Source organism: Schistocerca serialis, chromosome 6, assembly GCF_023864345.2.
Source record: "Schistocerca serialis cubense isolate TAMUIC-IGC-003099 chromosome 6, iqSchSeri2.2, whole genome shotgun sequence".
In the NCBI taxonomy this organism is placed as follows: Eukaryota; Metazoa; Arthropoda; class Insecta; order Orthoptera; family Acrididae; genus Schistocerca; species Schistocerca serialis.
Window position 1 is genome coordinate 616,657,838 of NC_064643.1, and position 22,262 is coordinate 616,680,099.

A 22,262-nucleotide genomic window follows, 5' to 3' on the forward strand; every position below is an offset into this window, starting at 1 on the left:
TTTTACATCCTCCTAAACTAGCCTTTAATGAAGGAAATACGAGCTTATCGACTGTCGGAGCAGATTTGTGACTGCATTCAATACTTCCTTGCAGACAGAACTCAACACGTTGCTCTTAATGGAACAAAATCGACAGATGTAACTCCCGGAGTACCCCAAGGAAGTGTGATAGGGACGTTCCTGCTCACGCTATATAAAATCGATCTCTTAGAAAGCGTCAGATGCTCGCTAAGGCTGTTCGCAGATGAGCGGTTGTCTACAACAAAGTAGCAGCGCCATAAGATAATAACGATTTGCAGAATGGCTTCAAGAGAATTTATGAATGGTAGATGTTCTGGCAGTTCACGCTGCACGTAAATAAATGCAACGTATTGCGCGTATATAGGAAAAGAAATCCAATACTATATAGCTAGGTTATTGATGACAACCTGCTGGAAACTGTATCTGTCGTCAATCTAATGACCACATAAAACAAATAGCGGGAAAAGCAGATTCCAGACTCAGATTCATCGGAAGAATCTTAAGGAAATGTATCAACAATTGAAATGACTTATAAGGCGCTTGTTCGATCGGTTTTTGAGTGTTGTTCATGTGTCTGGAATCCTCTACCAGATGAGACTGATAGGAGAGATAAGATCCATCGAAGAGCTGCACGTTTCGTCACCAGATCGACTAGGCTGCACGAGAGCGATATGGAAACGATCAACAAATTCCGTTGGCAGACGTTAGAAGAGAGAGGCTTTGTGCATCACGAAGAGATTTGCTGTTGAATTTTCGAGAGAGCACTTTCCGGGAAGAGCTGGACAATATCTTACTGCTGTCCGCACACTCCTCGTGTAATGACAATGAGGAGAAAACTCGAGAATTTAGAGCCAACACAGAGGCTTGCCCTCAATCATTCTTCCAACGCGCTATTCGCGAGTGAAGCAGTGTTGGAGGGCTCAGTCAGTGGTACAAATAATACCCTCCATCACACACCAGTAGGTGGCTTGTGTAGTATGATGTAGACGGAGCTGTTGCATCAGCCACCATTTGCTGATTACAGTTATAGTGAGATTCAGTCGAAACAGCAATGAGAACTGGAGGGAAAGATAAATAATTTGTGATAACATTCAGTGATTTCAGTCTTCAATCTAAAGGGTTCTTTGCAGTTAGACGTTCAACGTGGTTTCAACTCCAGCTAAAGATCGACATGAATATCCTTCTGTAGTATTGTCTGTCTTTATGCGCTAAACTTTGGCAAATACGGTACGCCTTTCGCAAATGTAAATGTTTGTTCAGATAGATGTTCATCTGAATCACATTCCAGATCTCCTATCCACATCGAAAACACTTTACCTTATTACTTTCAACGATTGTTAAATCTTTTGCTTATCATGAGTTCATAAACAGTATGTAATCAAAAGTATCCTGCCACCCCGAAAAACATACGTTTTTCATATTAGGTGGTTTGTGCTGCCACCTACTGCTAGGTACTCCATATCAGTGACCTCAGTAGTCATTAGACATCGTGAGAGAGCAGAATGGGGCACTCAGCGGAACTCAAGGGCTTCGAAGGTGGTCAGGTGATTGGGTGTCACTTGTGTTATACGCCTGTACACGAGATTTACACAGTCCTAAACACCCCTAGGTCCATTGTTTCCGATATGGTAGTGAAGTGGAAACGTGAAGGGATACATACAGCACAAAAGCGTACAAGCCGACCTCGTCTGTTGACTGACAGAGGCCGCCGACAGTTGAAGAGGGTCGTAACGTGTAATGGGCAGACATCTATCCAGACTATCACACAGGAATTGCAATGTGCATCAGAATCCACTGCAGGTACTATGAGAGTTAGGCGGGAGGTGAGAAATCTTGGGTTTTATGGTCGAGCGTCTGCTCAAAAGCCACACATCACTCCCGTAAATGCCAAACGACGCCACGCTTGGTGTAAGGAGCGTAAACATTGGACGATTGATCAGTGGAAAAACGTTGTGTGGACTGACGAATCACGGTACACAATGTGGCGTTCCGACGGCAGGCTGTGGGTATGGCGAATGACCAGTGAACGTCATCTCCAGCGTGTGCAGTGCCAACAGTAAAATTCGGAGGCAGTTGTGTTATGGTGTGGTAGTGTTTCTCATGGAGGCGGCTTGCACCCTTTCTTGTTTTGCGTGGCACTACTCAGCACAGCCGTACATGATGTTTTAGGCACCTTCTTTCTTCCCACTGTTGAAGAGCAATTCGGGGATGGCGATAGCATCTTACAACACGATCGAGAGCCTGTCCATAATGCACGGCCTGTGGCGGAGGCGTTACACGACAATAACATCCCTGTAATGAACTGACCTTCACAGAGTCCTACCTGAATCCTATAGAACACGTTTGGGATGTTTTGGAACGACGACTTGATGCCAAGCCTCACCGACCGACATCGATACCTCTCCTAAGTGCAGCACCCAGTGAAGAATGGGCTGCCATTCCCCAAGAAACCTTCAGCACGTGGTCGAACGTATGGCTGCGAGAGTGGAAGCTGTCATCAAGGCTATGGGTGGGCCAACACCATACTGAATTCCAGCATTACCGATCGAGGGCACCACTAACTTATCAGTCATTCTCACTGAGGTGTTTGCATACTTTTGATTACACAGTACGTTTGAATGTGTAATGAACTGAGTTCATTGAGATGCTTGTCTTATTTTGTAATCAGCTGAATTGCTTTATCATTGTTTCGATGGGTGATGATTTACTTATGTCGGATATAACAGGACCAATTTAAGATATTTAATTGCAGATGCCAATGAAACTTCTGGACGGTCACTTTCAGAATAAGGCGTAGGTTTACCCAATGCCACAGACAACAGAGCCAGCATTTTGGGACAATGTACTGTATTCTGTGGTGATCAGCAATGAGTGTTCGTGCATTTGGAGGTTAGAGCACATTGTGGTCTTGATGGTTGACATCACTTACGACTGGAATGGAGTCTCAGTATTTAATATGCGTTACGTAACGTCCAGATTAACAGAGTTTGATGTATATCGTACTGATAATTGTTGATTTGACGATCTCCATATCCGCCAGTGCAATGTCGAAGTAGATAAAGTAATACCAAAAGGATAAGGAAAATTAAAGAGAAATACCATAATAGAGAAAAAATTATGTGTAGTAGAAAATTAGTTTAAAAAATGAAAAATACCTCAGCGAATAACATAAATCTGTCGAGAAATCGAAGAATATTTTCCACAGAAAACTGCGGACCTTGTACACAAGACTTCTCTTCAGATGACGAGGTGAGGCACAGAATAAATGGTAACACGGAATAGTAAGTAGCATCGGATAAATATCCTTTTATTCAGTCATCCACTATCAGCTTTCACAACCGCTATTCGTATCCTAAGCGATTTTTGTTTTATAGGAGTTAGGCCTAATGCCGACGAAGAAATACGATTCATTTCTTCCGAAATCGTCTTAGGCTTCAGTTTATATTGCCTTTTCCTATCACGCTGTCAAGGCAGTATATGTTTCTACAGCAGGAAACGACACAATCATTCTGTAATAATTCACGTCCCTCAATACAGTTTTTTCTTTGATGTTTTAAATATGCGCCATTACCGGTCCTACACTATGAAACGGATAAAGACATTAAAAGGTCAGCATGCCACGGGAAGCCTGGTTGCCACACGAATGCTGTTAACATGACTGGTAATGCGTCGCACCGGATGTTCAACGGGAATGATCAGTTACAATCGCTGATACGAACAACGCAATGGTCGTTGGCTATACAAAATTCTTTGAAAAATATCATTAGATATAATAAAGCACAACCAAATTCGTTCCCAGTCATTTAAAACTTAGCCACATTTCACTATGTTGTAATTTTATCTTCTGTGTTGTGTGATAAATCGTCTTTCTCTAAATCGCCTCATATTCAATGTTTAATACATAAATCGCTTTTAAACAGTATTACCTCCATAAAAAAAGAATGGAAGTATGAGACTCAGTTAAAAGTCACTACAAATATATGCAACTTATTGCTGTCAGTTCGGTGTCGTCTCATATTCTGGTTACGTGTGTGAACACCATTAATTATATCTCGTACTTTCTACAAACAGAGTACGAAAAATACCAAGGTTATTCTAAAACGACACAATCATCGTTAAATCTAAGCTTGCCAGTATAGTCTTCGAAGTGACATCTCTTTACACCTTCAGTAAAGAATGTGCAAGCTCCAGCAGTCAACACTAATGCAGCCAGGTAACGTTCTCCACAATCACCGAAACTCACACAGATGAACACGCCGTTATTTTCATGACATGAGAGAAACCAGATGTGTTTATGTATGGCAATATATATTCTACATGGTTGCGTTGCGTTAAATGTTGGCTTATGAACCGTAAACAAATAGCGCCCTCACGCAACCAAAGAAGAAAACTGACACCCAAGGTTATCTGTTGTGATACACGATTAACAAAGGATAAGAAATTAGCTCCCTCTCCCTCTTCTGTTCGACAGATGGAGCAGGTTTCCAATTTCCAAGCACAACCAAAAAAAAAAAAAAACTACCTCTGCCTCTGCAGGGAGTAAATGACAAAAGTGGTTCAAATGGCTCCGAGCACTATGGGACTTAATTTCTGAGGTCATCAGTCGCCTAAAACGTAGAGCTACTTAAACCTAACTAATCTAAGGACGCCACACACATCCATGCCCGAGGCAGGATTCGAGCCTGCGACCGTAGCGGTCGCGCGGTTCCAGACTGTAGCACCTAGAACCGCTCGGACACTCCGGCCGGCAGTAAACGACAGTTTCTTACAACAGGGATAGTGGTGTACAGGAAGTCGAGACGAACAATTTGATGTGGGGCATTTGTCATCTACCAAGTCGTGAAATTGCCACAAACTGACCTACAATAACCATCGACAACCAAGGTTTTCCATATTTTCTCCCGCTTTGCTCCTAAAGAAATCATTAGTGAGACATTTTTGTAGAACATTTACTGCAGTTTTATCTTGTATGGCGATACGTTTCCGGGTCATACAATAAAAACATATAAAGGTGCCTTTCTGACACATCCTCACACTCATCCTCGATGGGTCAGAATTATTAGCGTGTTGTACATAGCACTCCCTCCCTGCCATGTTCAGACATTTGCGACTGCACAAATTATTTCCCACATTTGAACTTTTTTCGTCTTCATTTACTGGTCTGCTACGCCAGCTGCTTTTTCAGCTGCCGCGATAACATTATTAATTTAAGTTTCCCGTAAAGTTAATGAAAGGAAAAAGACCTCTGTGAATAGTAATGAAATACCTGATTACGTTTAGAATTCGATCAAAACATAACCATTGCAAGTACAGTACTGTCATAGTAAGAAGTCAGACAAACAAAACGATATAACTGTTAATTTTATGTTGTTAAAGTTCACAAAATTGAGGCATAACATTTACACAAAGGTCAAGTTTGCAAATAATAGGTGAAGGATTACGCCGGTGGCGTAACGGTTACCCAGTGAATTGAGACTAAAAACGGCCGAATGTCGAAAATAATCTGTATCGTTGAAATTTTTCTACTGTGGAAGGAGGGACTGGCATGAACAGCAATCTTATAGTCCTGAGCGCTGGTAGCTGAGTAGAGAGGAGGCTGAGATGGTAGTCATCTTTCTCAGTTTTTCTAGAACAGCCCGAAAACCGCGGTCCCCAATAAAAACGTGCCCCAGTACATAAAGCCCTCCATTTTCCTCTAGGGACACTTTATAGGTGTTCATATTAGGAGCAATGGTTCTTAGAGGTGCGCATATCAGGAGAAATGATTATAAAATGTGTACATTGTAGAAGAAATGGTTGTGAAGGATTTATATGTCGTGAGAAACGGCTATGTGTTTGGTATGTCTGCCAGTTTATTTCGAATGTTTACCGCGTTGAGCTCATTTGCATCTCGAACGCATGAGTGATACGTATTTTTTGCTACCATAGGTTGTAGGATTATTGAGTAGAGCTTAGGCGAGCGAAGGACTCGGTAGCAGTTGTCGGCCGCAGTGGGGGAGTGTGTATGGGTTGTATAATGGGGCAGCGAGAAGTTTGTACGTCTGAGGTGTCGCACAGAACGCAAATTTAAGGTGCTCCCAGATATGACTGAGAATGGAAAACGATTTTCACGTGATTTCATAGAGAGAAGAGAGTTTAGTAAGTACGTAAGATACGTTAACTTTTACTTGCTGCAAGCGCAAATCACGAAGTACTGTACTGTTGCGATTTCATTGTGTCTAATAAAATTTACGTGTTGGTATCCAGAGTGGATTATCAGTCAAGTGTTTAGCACTGTAATTTGCTTTCTCCCTACAATGCTGGTTAAATTACTTTATTAATAAAGACAAAGAGTGAACGATATGATTTTAAAATGGTTCAAATGGCTCTGAGCACTATGGGACTCAACTGCTGGGGTCATTAGTCCCCTAGAACTTAGAACTAGTTAAACCTAACTAACCTAAGGACATCACAAACAGCCATGCCCGAGGCAGGATTCGAACCTGCGACCGAAGCGGTCTCACGGTTCCAGACTGCAGCGCCTTTAACCGCACGGCCACTTCGGCCGGCTGATTTTAAAAATTGAGTGCAAAACTAATTTTACGGTGTGTGACAATGCTAACGAATAGTTATAATTTATATTAGTTCCAGTCATTTCTGTTTCATTAAAAAGATGCCTATTCCTTTATAAATATTTGATGAAGCTTATCCTGACTGTCAGATGGAAATTGTATCTGATAAGATCTGCAGTGTCACGTCTTGCATTGCTGAATAGACAGTGAATCATATTTTCGGAAATAGAACAAAATGTAATTTGCTTCTGCACTCTGATAAAGAAAATGAAAATAAGAGAAGGCTGTCTGCCTCGAAGTGATTTACTACAGCTCATCATTCGTGCTGTACAAACAGAGCAGAATCGAGTTATCCGATACCATTGTAAGAAACGATTGTAGGACCTAAAGGAACCTTTGAGAGAATATGAGGAACAGTTTTCATTGTCAAAAGTCCATTCAAATTCCATAAACGTGTCTTTAATACAGGGTACATTTTTGTTACGCAACAGTTACTCATTTCGTGTGATTGTTTAATGAGAAAGTCATTCTGAGTAAAACTGATAAGCGTTCTTCCTTTTTAATATCAGGTTAGTTAAGGCGCTTCTAGATCTGACACCACAACCAGAATTTAAAAGCACGATTACTTTATTTCACATTGCTAGCGAAAGGTTTAGGCAAACACAGTTTCCAATTGCTGAAAGTAATAGCATATTAGCTTCACCTGTCAACCTTTGGCAGATTAGTGATTCTGCGGTTAAGTGAAAAGGATATACTCTGCAACTACATTTATAATATATTGTTACTGATGCACTATGACCTTCTGCTTCTTTATTGAAGTGATATTAATAAGTGATTTTTTAACTGTAATGATACATAGTTAGTGATCTATTGTGGGTGCAGTATTGAATGTGCATTTTTGTAGAACAAGAGTTTTGGAGACAATCTTTAAATTTCTTTAAACTTGTATTTTGAGATGGAGTTACTGTTAACATTTTTCTTTGCTCTTGTTGACTCTTGGATTTACTGTCAAGTTAGTATGAGGATTTTTTTGTAATTTTTAGTTTATGTATTTGTTACCTTCTACTTGGTATTCTTTTCTTGCTACTATGGGTGCGTCTGCTGACTTAGAAATGGAAATCATGCAGTCTATGCGTAGTGTTTCGAAACAGAATAGCCACACATCGAAGGAAAGGAATCGAGAAACTTATGGGATCATAACTCTAGTGAGAAAGATGCCGACATTGTGAGGAGACGACAGTGAACTGTGGATGGTGATTACTAACTGCAGCCAGAAGCTTAATGAGGTAAATCAAGAAATTACTTGAGTAGCTCTCCCAGATAGTTTGATTGATGCTGAAATGAAACAGGTGCTAGATACATACAGTACAGCAAACACAAAGATACTTCGTAGTGAAGGGCTGGTTAAGCAGAGTAATCTAAATTAAGAAGAGAGTAATATGGGGCAGGAGGATAATATTGTTATCAAAAAGGAAGAGTGTATTGTTATAGATGGGACTGAAGGGTATAATGAAGAGTTTAGGAAAATAATATACGTAAATTGTAAGAGTCAAGTTGAGGGTGTTGGGAATCAGGAAGAGACTATGTGAAGTATTATTGATTTTACTGAGAAGCACATATATTCAGAAACGACTCCAGGAGAGATTAAAAATGTCGATTCACTGACTTGCCAGGAAGTCTTACATAATGGGAACATTGAGTACAGTTGACAGATAATGACTAAAAACAAATTAGATAGTGAAAAAGTTGTTACACTAATATGTCTGGAGGTTGCACCCAATTAAAAAGTTGGTCCCAGTTATCATGTAACGGTAGAACAGCAGTTAGATACCACTCCAGTAGTAAATGTAAGTAACGATGCAACAGTAAATCAAAATGTAGCACACAGTGAAGGAACTAATGGAAAAAGAAACGTAAAGCGCAATAAAATCTTATCTAAAACAGAAAGTAAACTTTTACCGATTTGTCAAGAGGTGTGTGTAGATTTCGAAGTTAAAGCAAGTAGCATTGAGACAAGACCTGAAAGCACAGAGGTAGTACTAGTTAGGCAAAATACAGCGTTCTGGAATGGTGACGAGTGATGGTAGGTACTTTCATAGACGTAATGAACACACACGAAACAGGTAAGGAAGCTATTTTTGTGAAACCCAGTGCTGTGTTACCATTTAAATAGTAAGATCAGCTAGGTTCTGCGATCCAGGAATTAAGGTGTCAAGCACAATTTCTTATAGGCTGTTCTAACAATCATACAGTAGATAACAAGGGGCAGTTGAGTAAGGTTACAGAAATACCTAAGCTAGTTATGAACTTGGTACAGTTCACTAACTATTCTGAAAAATATACTGACTGTAGGTATAAGAAGTACTGGTTGTTACAATTTCTTGACTTGGTAAGCATTATATTGGCGTTAGGAATTTGTTCCAACTTTTTTATACAGTTTCAGAACATAGTTATTACATACACTGTACTAATTCAAGTTACATAGCAACTCTGTCTCTTAGTCTGTTGTTATAATGCTGAGAATACTGTAATTTTTTGTTTTGGCTGTGAAGTTACTCTAATGAAACATGAGAGGCTGGTGGAAGGAAAGCTGCAATACATCACGTCTGCAGGCATGAAGAGAGCCAGGAGAATGATGTAGAAGGTATAAAAGTAATGGTAATTCGAGACAAAACATTTTTGTTGTTACTGAAGTAATGAAGCAACAGTTTGTGGTGCACTTACAGCTATTAAAAGAGGCAGTATAGTTGATGAATTACTGCAGGGTAAGAGTTGATGTGCATATAGTGTGATCCAAAGGTCAGTTAACATTTGAAAATTTATGGAATAATGTAGGCAGAAAGGAAAACTTGACACACATGCATGAAGTGACATGGAATTTTATTGAAACAAAGAACGACTGCGAAAACGGGCTAAGAGTAGTTGCTGAATAATGGAGTGCTGTTTTTGCCATTGTCAGCATGATGGGTGCGAAGTTTGCTGATACGTTTGTAATCGCATCATCCCTATTTTGGGAAAAACGACATTTGGTCTATGGAGTGCGTGATTGATTTGTAAAAACTTTTTTTCGTTTGTTTATAGACACATCTCAAGTTTATGACACAGTCATAACCGGTTTCGTCCATATAATGACCATCTTCAGATACAAATGGCGTCATACACTGAACACAGGTTCATGCCTGGCTGACACACTCCGCTGGAATGTACGACCCGTATGCATGATGGAGGTCCACCCCACATCACTACATGCGTGAAAGGTCTCTCGTGTAGATCGTTTGATGAGAATGGCATGCTGAGTCCACTTCCGCCATGCTTGGCCTCTCAGTTCCACAGACCTCAACCTGTGTCCTTACTCTATCTGAGGCTACCTGAAGTCACAAGTCATTCGGTAGCGTCCGACCTCATTAGCCGTGCTGAAAGACAACACCCGATGGCAGCTTCTCACCAGAACTACTGATATGCTGTACAACATTGTCCCTCGACTACAAATTTTATTGATGATTGACGGCCTTCGTGTTGAGCATTTGCTATAAAGAATGTCTTTTTCGCTAAAAATCAATTGTTATGCTAATTACGGCCTTTGTGTCATATGAACCACCATAGGTTGATTATTTTGTGCTCTTTTTATGCTTTCACTAAAGTCACATATAATTCCAAGCATATGGGTCAATTGGTACATCTCTCCCTACGTTGTTCCAAGAAGTGTTCTATTTTTAAATGTCAACGTGCTTTTGGGAAACACTGCGTTATGAACTGGAGTGTGTATTGTGAGCTGGTGAAGAGTAATGAGAAGATTGTTGTAAAGCGTAAGATAGGATTAGAAAGAGTGGAATGAATGATTGTTGTGATATAAGTAATGAAATAATGGTGAAATGATGATCTATTAGATTGTAGTTTCACTGTTTTGATCCGTATCTCACAGTAAATTCCACAAAAAGAGTGAGAACCAAGCTGCCATAGAGCTCATAGCAATACTAATGTCACAAAATAAAACTATTTACAGTTCAGAGTTTCTCTTAGTTATAGTAATAAGTTATCACATTTGAGCAGTAACATAACATTAATTTGGCAAATAATAATATGGTTGTTACTGACATGTGTCTGACCTTTTCTGCAAATACGATATTTGTTCTGATGACGTGCAGATAGTAGTTACCAAAGGCAAAGTGATCACCTTTTCCTTTGCTTACCCCTAGTCATATGTATTGCAATCTGGGTTGCGGGTTAGAATGTCTTTGTTAGGAGATGTACTGAATAGAAGAGTACGTTGTAGAACGTTCTTTATCATTTAACATCTCAATATAATGCACACAATATATAAAACAAAATATGTACTAATGCACATATTTTTATATGTATATGCAATGATCATATCATTTACTACATCTGTTTTACACCTGTGATGCAAATTTCAGATGCCACTGTAAAAAATGATTTCTTCACACATAGAAACTCTGTTACTACATACAGGGTCACAATTATTGAACTATATGAAAGAAATGTAAATTAGTTAAAAACTACAGCGCGCACACACTTTATTGACCATGTAAAGTCACTCCAAATAATCGGATTTGTATTACGACATATTCGCTATGCCAGCCTTCGTTGACAATGATATGGCACAGACGAGTAGCGAAATTCTGAATGACCCGTTGAAGTGTCGGAACATCGCTGCTGTCGACCACCTCCTCAATGGCTGTTTTCTGCTCGCATTGGTTTTGGGTTTATTACCGTATACCTTGTCTTTAATATAACCCCATAAAAAGGGGTCTCATGTATTTAGATCCGGAGAAAATGGCTGTCAATCGAGGCCCATGCCAGTGACCTCTGGTTACCCCAGAGCCAGAATGCTGTCTCCAGAGTGCTCCTCCAGGACATTAAACACTCTCCTGCATCGATGGGGTCGTGTACCGTCTTGAAAGAACCACATATTGTTGAAATCAGAGTCACCTCAAGTAATGGGGATGAAATCCTATTCCAAAATTTTCACCGTTCGCTAGTTACCGTACAATGAAGGAATGCCGCACAGATTGCAGATTATTCCACGAAAGGACATTGCACAGTCACCCGTTGAAGTTGAAGAGACTATTCGATCCCGAAATTCGGATTCTCAGTCCCCCAAAGACGCCAATTTTGCTTATTGACGAACTCATCCAAATGAAAGTGGGCTTCATCGCTAAACCGAACGATGCATGCGCATACTAATTCCTATCAATTTTGCATTTGGATCGCCTAAAGCAAACCACCCAGAAGATATGAGGATTTTATTTCATATAGGTCAGTAATCCTTGCCATGTATGTAATATACGCAAAACTCTAGGTTTAACAAAAATTCTCTAATATACCTAGATTTAATTTACCAGGTTTTCCCGGTCATCTGTTGACATTTTGATGAAACGGAATTTCTTACGGAAGTTCGCTTCGTTCTCGCACGGTATTTCGACAGCGTAGCTCGGTGTCGTCTTTAGGTGCTACCCGAGAATGGTTCTTGGGCTGTTCGAGACCAGGATACATGCCTGTAAGGTGCTGGGCGCTCCCTATTCGGTCCGTGCCGCATCTGGTGATCCCTCCGCGGCCCGCGCCCGCCAGACACGGCTCCCATGGTCCTTTCTGGACGCTGGTGTTCCGACCGACGACCACGCCCGACTTGAACGTACTCTAGAGTCGTGGTCGTCATCTCGGGAGTGTCAGAACAAATCTGTAGTCTCTGGTGCTGTGTCTCGTGGCTGTTTTCTTCGTCCCCACTCCTGTTTCTTGTGAAATCTCGTTGTCTTTTGCGTTGAGTTTTCAGAAGTTCAAGATCCCCATCCCAAGCCTTGCTGGGCTGGTGTCCAGTACCATATTTGATGAGATTCTCCATGATATTGACCTCGTTGGACTCTTTTATTACACTGTCTCAATATCAAGGGGTCTTAGCGACAATCTTGGTGTTACCGTAGTTCATCGAGTGGCCGAGCTCAAGACAGTGTTCTGCTACGGCTGATTTCGTTGCCTGTGTAAGTCTGGTTTGCCTTTGGTGTTCTCTGCACCCGATGTCCACAGTCCTGGTGGTCTGGCCGATGTACGACTTGCCACACTCGCATGGTATGTTGTAAATGCCTTGCTACCGTACCCCAGGTCATTCTTTACATCCCCCAACATTTTCCCAATCTTAGTGGGTGGGCGAAATCGCTCCTGGTGACATGTTTCATAAGAATTCTGCTGATCTTAGCAGAGATCGGTCCAACATAAGGCAAGTAAGACACCACCTTCACCGCTTCTGGTTCTACTACAGGATCCTGTGGTTGTCTGGCATGTCGAAGTGCCTTCTCGATGTCTCCAGATTAGAATCTGTCCTTGGTGACGACCGACTGTAGGTATTCTATTTCCATCGCCAAACTTTCAGGGTCTGACAGAGTATGTGCTCTTTGGACTTGAGTTCTGAGCACTACGTTCTTGTGTGCTGGATGGTGGCAGCCTTTGCATGCAGATAAAAGTCACCCTTCTCCAGTTTAATTGGCAATGTTATATTTGGGTGGTGTGAATTCTGATGTTCAAGAAAAGATGTAGCTTCTCCCTGTCATTGGGCCAAGTGACAAAGGTATCGTACACATATCTAAAAAAGCATTTGGGTTGATATGTGTCCAATGTAAGTGCCTCCTCTTCAAATCTTCCCATGAACAGGTTGGCAACCACCGGTGATAGAGGCTGCCCATTACCACCCCTTCCGTTTGCTCATAAACTTTACTCCCATTGAGGAAGTATGTGGTACATGCCTCAATAAGTCGAGAAGAGCTGCATCGGACCTCTCTCCATTAAGATCGAGTGAGTCACTCAGTGGTACTCGTGTGAAGAGAGACACCACATCCAAACTGACTATTATGTCAGAGTCCACAATGTGCAGTTGCCTCAGCCATAGTAGGATGCCCTCTGAATACTGAATGTGGAGCCACCATTTGCCCAATTGTGGTGCCAGCATCTTCTTTTCGTATTTTGCAGTAGGATAGGTGGCAGCGCCTATATTGCTAACAATAGGTTGAAGAGGAACCTCATTCTTGTGAATTTGGGGAGACCATAGAGTCTAGGTGGTACTGGCAGTTTGGAACACAGCTGTTTGATGACTTATTCAGGCAGGCCGTCTACTTTAGCAGACCTCTGGTCTTTTTGTCCGTGGGGTCACTTTCTATTGGTTTGTGTGCAGGATCCTTCAAAAGTTGTGGCACCCTAGTGTCACACATTGTCTTCTTTAGGATGACTGTGGAGCTCCCCTTCATTGCTGGCATCACCACAATGACGAAACACTCCCGGAGTGGCCTGAGTGCCAACCTTTCATCGCTTGAGATATTTGATTTGGGAAGTTTCGTCTTCATGAACGTCCTGCACGAAGCATTTCGAAGCACCCAGCAACAGACATAAGGAAACGGCCAGGATACAGAGCACCAGATACTACAGATGACGACCGCAACACCAGACAGCTGCCGACCTGGACGCGGACGGCAGTGGGAAGAACTACAACCAGAGAGAAGCATGGGAGTCGCATCTGGTGGCCGTGGACCGCGGAGGGAGCACCCGATGCGGCTCGGGGCGACTAGGGAACGCCCAGCACGTTACAGGCATATATACTTGACTCAATCCGCCCAAGGACCTTTCTCAGATAGAACCTCAAGAAGACACCGAGTTACGCCGTCGAAATATCGTGGGAGAACGGCGCCAACATCCGGCAGAAGGCCCATTTTTTTCAAAATGTCTACCTACAAGTAGACATGATTCATGAGGCAACTTGTTCTCAGTACACTTAACTGTTGTTGTTGTTGTGGTCTTCAGTCCTGCCACTGGTTTGACGCAGCTCTCCATGCTACTCTACCCTGTGCAAGTTACTCCATCTCCCAGTATGTACTCCAGCCTACATCCTTCTGAATCCGCTTAGTGTATTCATCTCTTGGTCTCCCTCTACAATAGTTACCCTCCACGCTGCCCTCCAATACTACATTGGTGATCCCTTGAGGCCTCAGAACATGTCCTACCAACCGATCCCTTCTTCTAGTCAAGTTGTGCCACAAACTCCTCTTCTCCCCGATTCTATTCAATATTACAATGTCATCGGCGAACCTCAAGGTTTTTATTTCTTCTCCATGGATTTTGATATCTACTCAGAATTTTTCTTTTGTTTCCTTCACTGCTTGCTCAATATACAGATTGAATAACTATGGGGAGAGGCTGCAACCCTGTTCATTCCCTTCCCAACCACTGCTTCCCTATCTTGTTCCTCGAGTCTCATAACTGCCATCTGTTTTCTGTACAAATTGTAAATAGCTTTTCGCTCCCTAAATTTTACCCCTGCCATCTTCAGAATTTAAAAGAGAGTGTTCCAGTCAACATCGTCAAAAGCTTTCTCTAAGTCTACAAATGCTAGAAACGTAGGTTTGCCCTTTCTTAATCTAGCTTCTAAGATAAGTAGTAGGGTCAGTATTGCCTCACGTTTCCAATATTTCTACGGAATCCAAATTCATCTTCCCAGAGGTCGGCTTCTACCAGTTTTTCCATTCGCCTGTAAAGAATTCGCGTTAGTATTTTGCGGCAGTGACTTATTAAACTGATAGTTTGGTAATTTCCACATCTGTCAACACCCCCTTTCTTTGGGATTGGAATTATTATATTTTTCTTGATGTCTGACGGTATTTCGCCTGTCTCATACATTTTGCTCATCAGATGGTAGAGTTTTGTCAGGAGTGGCTCTCCCAAGCTGTCAGTAGTTCTAATGTAACGTTGTCTACTCCCGGGGCTTTGTTTTGACTTCGGTCTTTCAGTGGTCTATCAAACTCTTCACACAGTATCATATCTCCCATTTCATCTTCATCTATATTCTCTTCCATTTTCATAATATTGTCCTCAAGTACATCACCCTTGCATAGACCCTCTATATACACTTCCCACCTTTCTGCTTTCCCCTCTTTGCTTAGAACTGGGTTTCCATCTGAGCTCTTGATATTCTTACAAGTGGTTCTCTTTTTTCCAAAGGTCTCTTTAATTTTCGTGTAGGCAGTATCTTCTTACCCCTAGTGAGATAAGCCTCTACATCCTTACATTTGTTCTCTATCCATCCTTGCTTAGCCATTTTGCACTTCCTGTCGACCTCAATTTTGAGACGATTGTTTTCCTTTTCGCCTGCTTCATTTGCCGCATTTTTATATTTTCTCCTTTCATCAATTTAATTCAATATTTCTTCTGTTACCCAAGGATTTATTTTTACATACTTGATCCTCTGCTGCCTTCATTACTTCATCCCTCAAAGCTACCCATTCCTCTTCTACTGCATTTCTTTCCCCCATTCTTGTCAGTTGTTCCCTTATGCTCTCCCTCAAACTCTGTACAACCTCTGGTTTAGTCAGTTAATCCAGGTTCGATACACATACGGTTGTATTTATACTATTAATCTTTTGTTCGAGCTCGTAATGTAAATGTACTTCACAAATGTCTAAGTTTTGTTCATTTGTGTTACTCCTATTAATGAAAAGCATAGAGGTATTCATTACTGTAAAAGCATGCTCACACACATATTACAGTGAGGGTAATTCCCACGTCGATGGTTTTACGATTGTGATGTCTACTTCTGCATCATTTACTGGAGGTACAGGACACCGTCACTTCGAGAGGAGTCCGCGGCGCGCTCAGCGAGACATCAAAACAGAGCCCACCAGGCTTGGCGAGGTGCTGTGCTGACAGAATTAGGGCGGTCGCCCTGCAGTCTTTGTCCAACGATTTTACAGAATCTACCCTGCAAGAAATACCATTGTACGTTACTTGTAGCTTTACATGTGAGCTTCGTGGTGCAGCGCCCAACACTGCGTTAATGATCATAGTTATTCCAATACTTTAAATATAAGTAACTAATACCAGTGTAAACTAAGGGTCACCATGATTTTGGGTATCGCACACATTAGACCATACGATGCTGTTTATGAAATGTAACTAACTTTCCGAATTTTTCTTTAAAACTTAGAAGGGGATCGTTTTCGCCTTCAGTCTCAAGAAATGGTACAAACGGGTCTGAGCTCTATGGGACTTAACGTCTTAGGTCATCAGTCCCCTAGAACTTACAACTACTTAAACCTAACTAACCTAAGTACATTACACACATACATACCCGAGGCAGGATTCGAACCTGAGACCGTAGCAGTCGGGTGGTTCCGGACTGAGCCGCCTAGAACCGCTTGGCCGCTCAAGAAATGGATTTTACGTATTTCATTCCTACGCGCATGTGACCGGAAGTGAGCGCTCTACTTAAAATCTCTTTCATGTCCGATCGCACGCATATGAGAATGAAATATTCATAACATTCCTCATGTCTCGTCAGCTGTTCAAGATATAGAAACGAGATTTGGTAAATGAGTGCGAGCCAAGAGGAGAGTATATTGCCATTTGGTTAATAAGCAAAACTTTATCTATAGCGATATAACATAAGATACAGCTTTTTTTTCCAAATAGTACTGAAATTTCTTAAAGTCATCTACACCTAGTGGAAAGCGAATTTTCTAGTACGAGAAACATGAAATTTCATCTTTTATGTTTTTGAATACCGATGCAATGAAACTAACCAAAGGATTTTATTTCTAAACTCCAGTTATCTCTGACATGTGTAAAATGATACATATCGTACCATCCTTTATTCCCTAGCCCGGTACAGAGAGAAGGAGTAATTCTCCTTACTACAAATATTTCTTGACTCATCAGTCTACAGGCCGTTAGTTTGTTCTCCGGTTCAGAGGCATGAAAGAGTTTTATCGGATCACTTCTCGTCTGCAGCAAAGATTCAGCATTTTTCTATTACAAATAACAGATTTTACGCCTGTTTATCTGGGTTGAAGACGATTCCAAAAACATGATATACATTACTTTATGAATAGCTTGGACAACCGATAAGGGTTGAAGAGGATTATAAATACATATAATTATCTTCAACACATGAGAAAGGAAAGGTGAAAATGTTCAACACTTCACTCTGATTGGGGATAGGTAAGAAATCATGGTACACTGTTATCTACGAATTATTTCATGTTTCCCAGATGAAGAGCAGTATGAAAACCCTTTGGTACGTTTCAGTCCGAGTGGCTCATTACCAGAAATACGATGGATTACGCGAGTCCGCCAAAACTGCTATCGAATTTGCTATTTCTTTTTGTCTGAAATATTAGTTTCTCCTCATTAGAAGAAGCACCATAATTTATGAATAAAGGCTAAATTTCTTTTGTTGGCGGCTTCAGTTTTGCCTCTTTAGCCAAAACTATAATTTGCTCAAACACGCCTTTCAGTAACTTTTGTGATACAATCTTGAAACAGAATGTCTTATTGAAAAGCAATTGGTGGCTATAGAGGTCGACAGCTTAAGGGAAATCTCTATGTGTCAGTTTACAGTAACATAAGCTAACAACCTTCATATTTTTCGTACTTGCTGACGATGACTGAAAAAATTACCATAATGATTTGAAAAGGTACAAAGAAAACCATTGAAGGTTCCGCTGTATCTCCGTAGATCAAGTTCTGTGCTATCGCTTGCCAAAACCTCGATTCTGCACAGGTATCTCGAACGGTTGACGAGATGTGACGAATGTTGTGAATATTTCATGCCTGTGCTGGTGCTACCCTAAGTGAACGTGCTAAATAAAATCCATTCTCTCAAGACTGGAGGCAGTTGTTGATCCCCTCCAAAACTTTTAAAAAACCTAAAAATGATTGCTAAATTTCATACACAGCAACATATGATCTAATATTCACCAAACACGAATTCATAGCAACCCCTATTTTTCATCGCAACATTTTCGAATTTCTTACTTATATATGAAAATTTGAAATAATTTTTACCATTAAGGAAGTGATGGACATTTCACAGTGTAGCTGACGTATGGAGCTGCAAGTAACATAGAAATCAAATTTCTTTGCCTCACTAAGCCTGGTCCGCCCTGTGTAACGTCACACCGTGCACGCCGCGGTCTTCGCTTTAGTTGGTAGTGAACAGAGACGCTTGGGTGGCCACCCTGTCAAGTGTAACATTATACAAACATTACTACAATGTTGATTCACTCCTCTGTCAATGACTGGGTTGTCAAGGGAGAAACTGACCCAGCTTTGACACTCGCTGAGTCTGCCCTTATCTACACTACTGCTATCTCGTGGATATATTCGGATAATTAGTGGAGAACTTGATCATTTTACTTACTGCCTGAGTTCTCTCTTTGGCCTATAAATACTTACCCTCCTCTGTAACTGTTAATATGTGAAGTAGATACTCTGTCCTTGTGAAAACAATCTGTGCTGCAAATAACATTTTTTCCATTAATCAAATATTTCAACCGCCCCCTCCCGTCCTCCCTCAGTGCATGATATTTTTCGACATATTTTTTGTATGTCAACTGAGAAAGCCAGTTTACCTGTTACCAGAGAAATCTAACTTTTTGTGTCAACATTATGCCTTGCTATTAGAAAGAAACATTCTGCAGGATTCGTGCCGGGTATAGTGGCGGTTCTGAAAGGTGTACATATGAGACATATCTATGAAAGGTGTACACATTAAGAGAGGTGGTTATCAAAGGTTTACACTGTAGGGAGACGTGCTTATGAACTACGTACACATATCCTGACATAATGACTGTCTGGTATATTTGATATTTTATTTGGAATATTAACCTTTCTGATCCCCTTAGCATGCCAAACACATGAGTGATACGTGTTCTTTGACTACCAGAGGCTGTAGGACTACTGAGTAAATTTCAGGCCAGGTAGAGAGAGAGTGAGAGAGTGTATGTGTTATATCATGGCACAGTGAGGAGCTTGCATGGCAGAGGAGCTGCGCAGAAAGGAAATATTTTTGAGAAACTCCCTGATTGGGGATAGAATAGAGAGACGACACTTTTGGAAGTAGGTAACATGCATGAAGTTTTATTCTCTGCCTCGTGATGACTGGGTGTTGTGTGCTGTCCTTAGGTTAGTTAGGTTTAAGTAGTTGTAAGGTCTAGGGGACTGTTGACCATAGATGTTAAGTCCCGTGGTGCTCAGAGCCTTTTGAACTATGAGGTTTTATTTGCTGCAACCGTTACCCACCAAGTATTGAGGTTAAGATTTCACTGTATCTACCAATATCCAAATGTTGTTATCCAGGGTGATTATCACTCAAGTGTCAAATATTCTAGTTACCTTTCTCCCTCCCTTGTTAGTTAAAGTACTTCATTGAGAATATCAAAAGTGAATGTTATGTATGTAGAGAATGAGCACAAAATTAAATTTTATAACGTGTGACAATGAAGGGTTATAATTTATATTAGTACGAGGCATTTCAGCGTCATTAAAAGGACTCGGTGTAATTTCAAAATACTGTCCAGTCATTTATTAATGTTTCATGAAGCTTATCCTCACTGTTAGATGAAAGTGCATGTGTTAAAAGCCCACACCGTCACGCCCTGCGCTACTGCCAGGACGGTGAATCATATTTTCGGAAAGAGAACAAGAGTGTAATTTGCTAATGCACTATGATAAAGAAAAATAGAGTAAGATAAGGCAGTTCACCGCGCTGTGATTTATTACACCTCATTATTTCTGCAGTACAACGCAGCAGAGCGGAGTTGTTCTTTTCCAAGGTAAGAAACAATTGCAGGGGCCGAAACGAACCTTTGAGAGAATGTCAGAACAGTTTTCTGTACCCAAACTTATGTAGCATCAACAGTTGCGTTTTTATTACACAGTACACATTCGTTAAGCAACAGTTATCCACTTTTCGTGATTATTTCATGAGAAAGTCACTCTAAATATTACTGATAATGATGCTTTACATTCATTTGTAGATAGTCAGTTGCAATTTAGATTATGTAGTATCACGTACATCGAAAGTTATTTGCACAGTTATGTTTTTGTTTAAAAGTAGGGTAGGAATAGGGATACCAGAATGGACAACATAATCGGAATTTAAAAATACTTGCTCGCACATTGCTAGCGAGAGCATGACTTTTGCAGCATTTTGCTCGAAAAAGCTAGAGTATACTGAAAATCTCGACTGAAGCGCTTGCGCTGTGGCGTTGGGGGTTATTTTAGGCAAGTTCGTGGTAGTTTCCCGGTTTGATAGACCACACGTGTCTCGCACCAAACTGCTCCTCTCGATCTCCTGTACACTCCTGTGGTGCGTTGTAAAGAACTATCGATTGCAGTTTGTATAGCCCCAAAAGCTCCAAGAGTGTTAAACATTATCCCAATAATGCCAGAATCTCTGTGTTACTATTCACTTTTCAGCAAAGGAACTGATAGGTAAAGTATCATAACATAATTAGAATTTGGAGAAAAGAAATTTAATTCCGGGATCAGGTCGCGTGAGATTTCTCAGCTGTGCACGAAAAGGTGGACTTTGGATGGCTTGACGTCAGCGTTACTGTAGTGGGGCTTGCCCCGGAACACGAGACCGTTGAAGGAATAGGAACAGACAGTATGTGTGTGTGAATCAGCGAGTTGTTACGGTGCAGTACGGCTGTTGTTCAGTGCAACTTGGCCCGAAAACGACAGTCGGATGACTACGCTCTGGAATGTATAAGCGGGAAACACGGAGCATTCCACACTGCAGCACTGCTATCAGAAGGAAGGAGGTGGCCAGCCACGGCCAACTGCAGCAGCTAACAGATAGATTGTAAAACAGCTGAGCACTGGCATAGTGACTGCGCTTGGATGGTGTCTTTGTCCGACGATCAGTACTTTATGTTCCGTTGACATCCGCACACTGGCGCCTGCAGTTGCGACAGCGTCGAGAGCGTAGGGGCTGCTTGTCAGATGAGAGCATATTCAGTATGAATAGTGACTGCGGAGTCATTCTCACTTAGCGAGAGGTCAGAAACATAATGCACTCACGAATATTGTCGAACATGTTAGAGGTATTTTTTTGTGCCGAGGCATTATGTTGTATGGGCGTAATGACCTCCGGATCTTTTTAACACTTTATACTCACACATTCCACTAATAACCATTTGCCTCCGTTTATTATGTCGAGGGGATCGTCATGAATCATAGTTCTTATTGTCTTTGAATAAAAGTGTAGTTTCTGTTCACGGCTTTACGTATCCATTTCAGTTATAATGTAGAATTTCTTTCTATGATCGTCTATCTTTCGTCGATTTATGTTATTTGGCAGTGACACGTCACCGCAAAATTACTATCGCACTTATGTTTTATACACCAGTGTGTGTCATCGGATGACCAGTAACAAAAAGGTGTTCTGCAGTTGCAGATTTCCTTGTCTTTTATATACGAGAGTGGTACTTACTCTGAATAAATCAGACCTCCACCGTGCCGATGGCCTGCTCAATGGATAGCAAACTATAGCTGTAAGGAATCCGGTAGACCGCAAACTTACTTGCACCAAAATTGTCGTTTACATATCCCAAAAGTGACCTAGTCATATATGGTGGTCAAAGCATCTCGTTTCCTCAGAATACAAACAAACGTGTTGGAAACACCGCTAGCGTAAGGCACCAGCACATTATTCTCGTCGCTCGTCCGATTTATAGTTGCACAACATCGGAACGCACTTTGATCTGTCTCTCACAGTACACGTCCTGGCTAAAGGCAACGTCAATGTCCCCTACCTCGGCTCACAACACTTCTAGCCCTTGACATAATATAGGTCACTGGCACCAATGTACGAAGTATTCTGTCACGATGAAACAGATTCAAATAAAAACT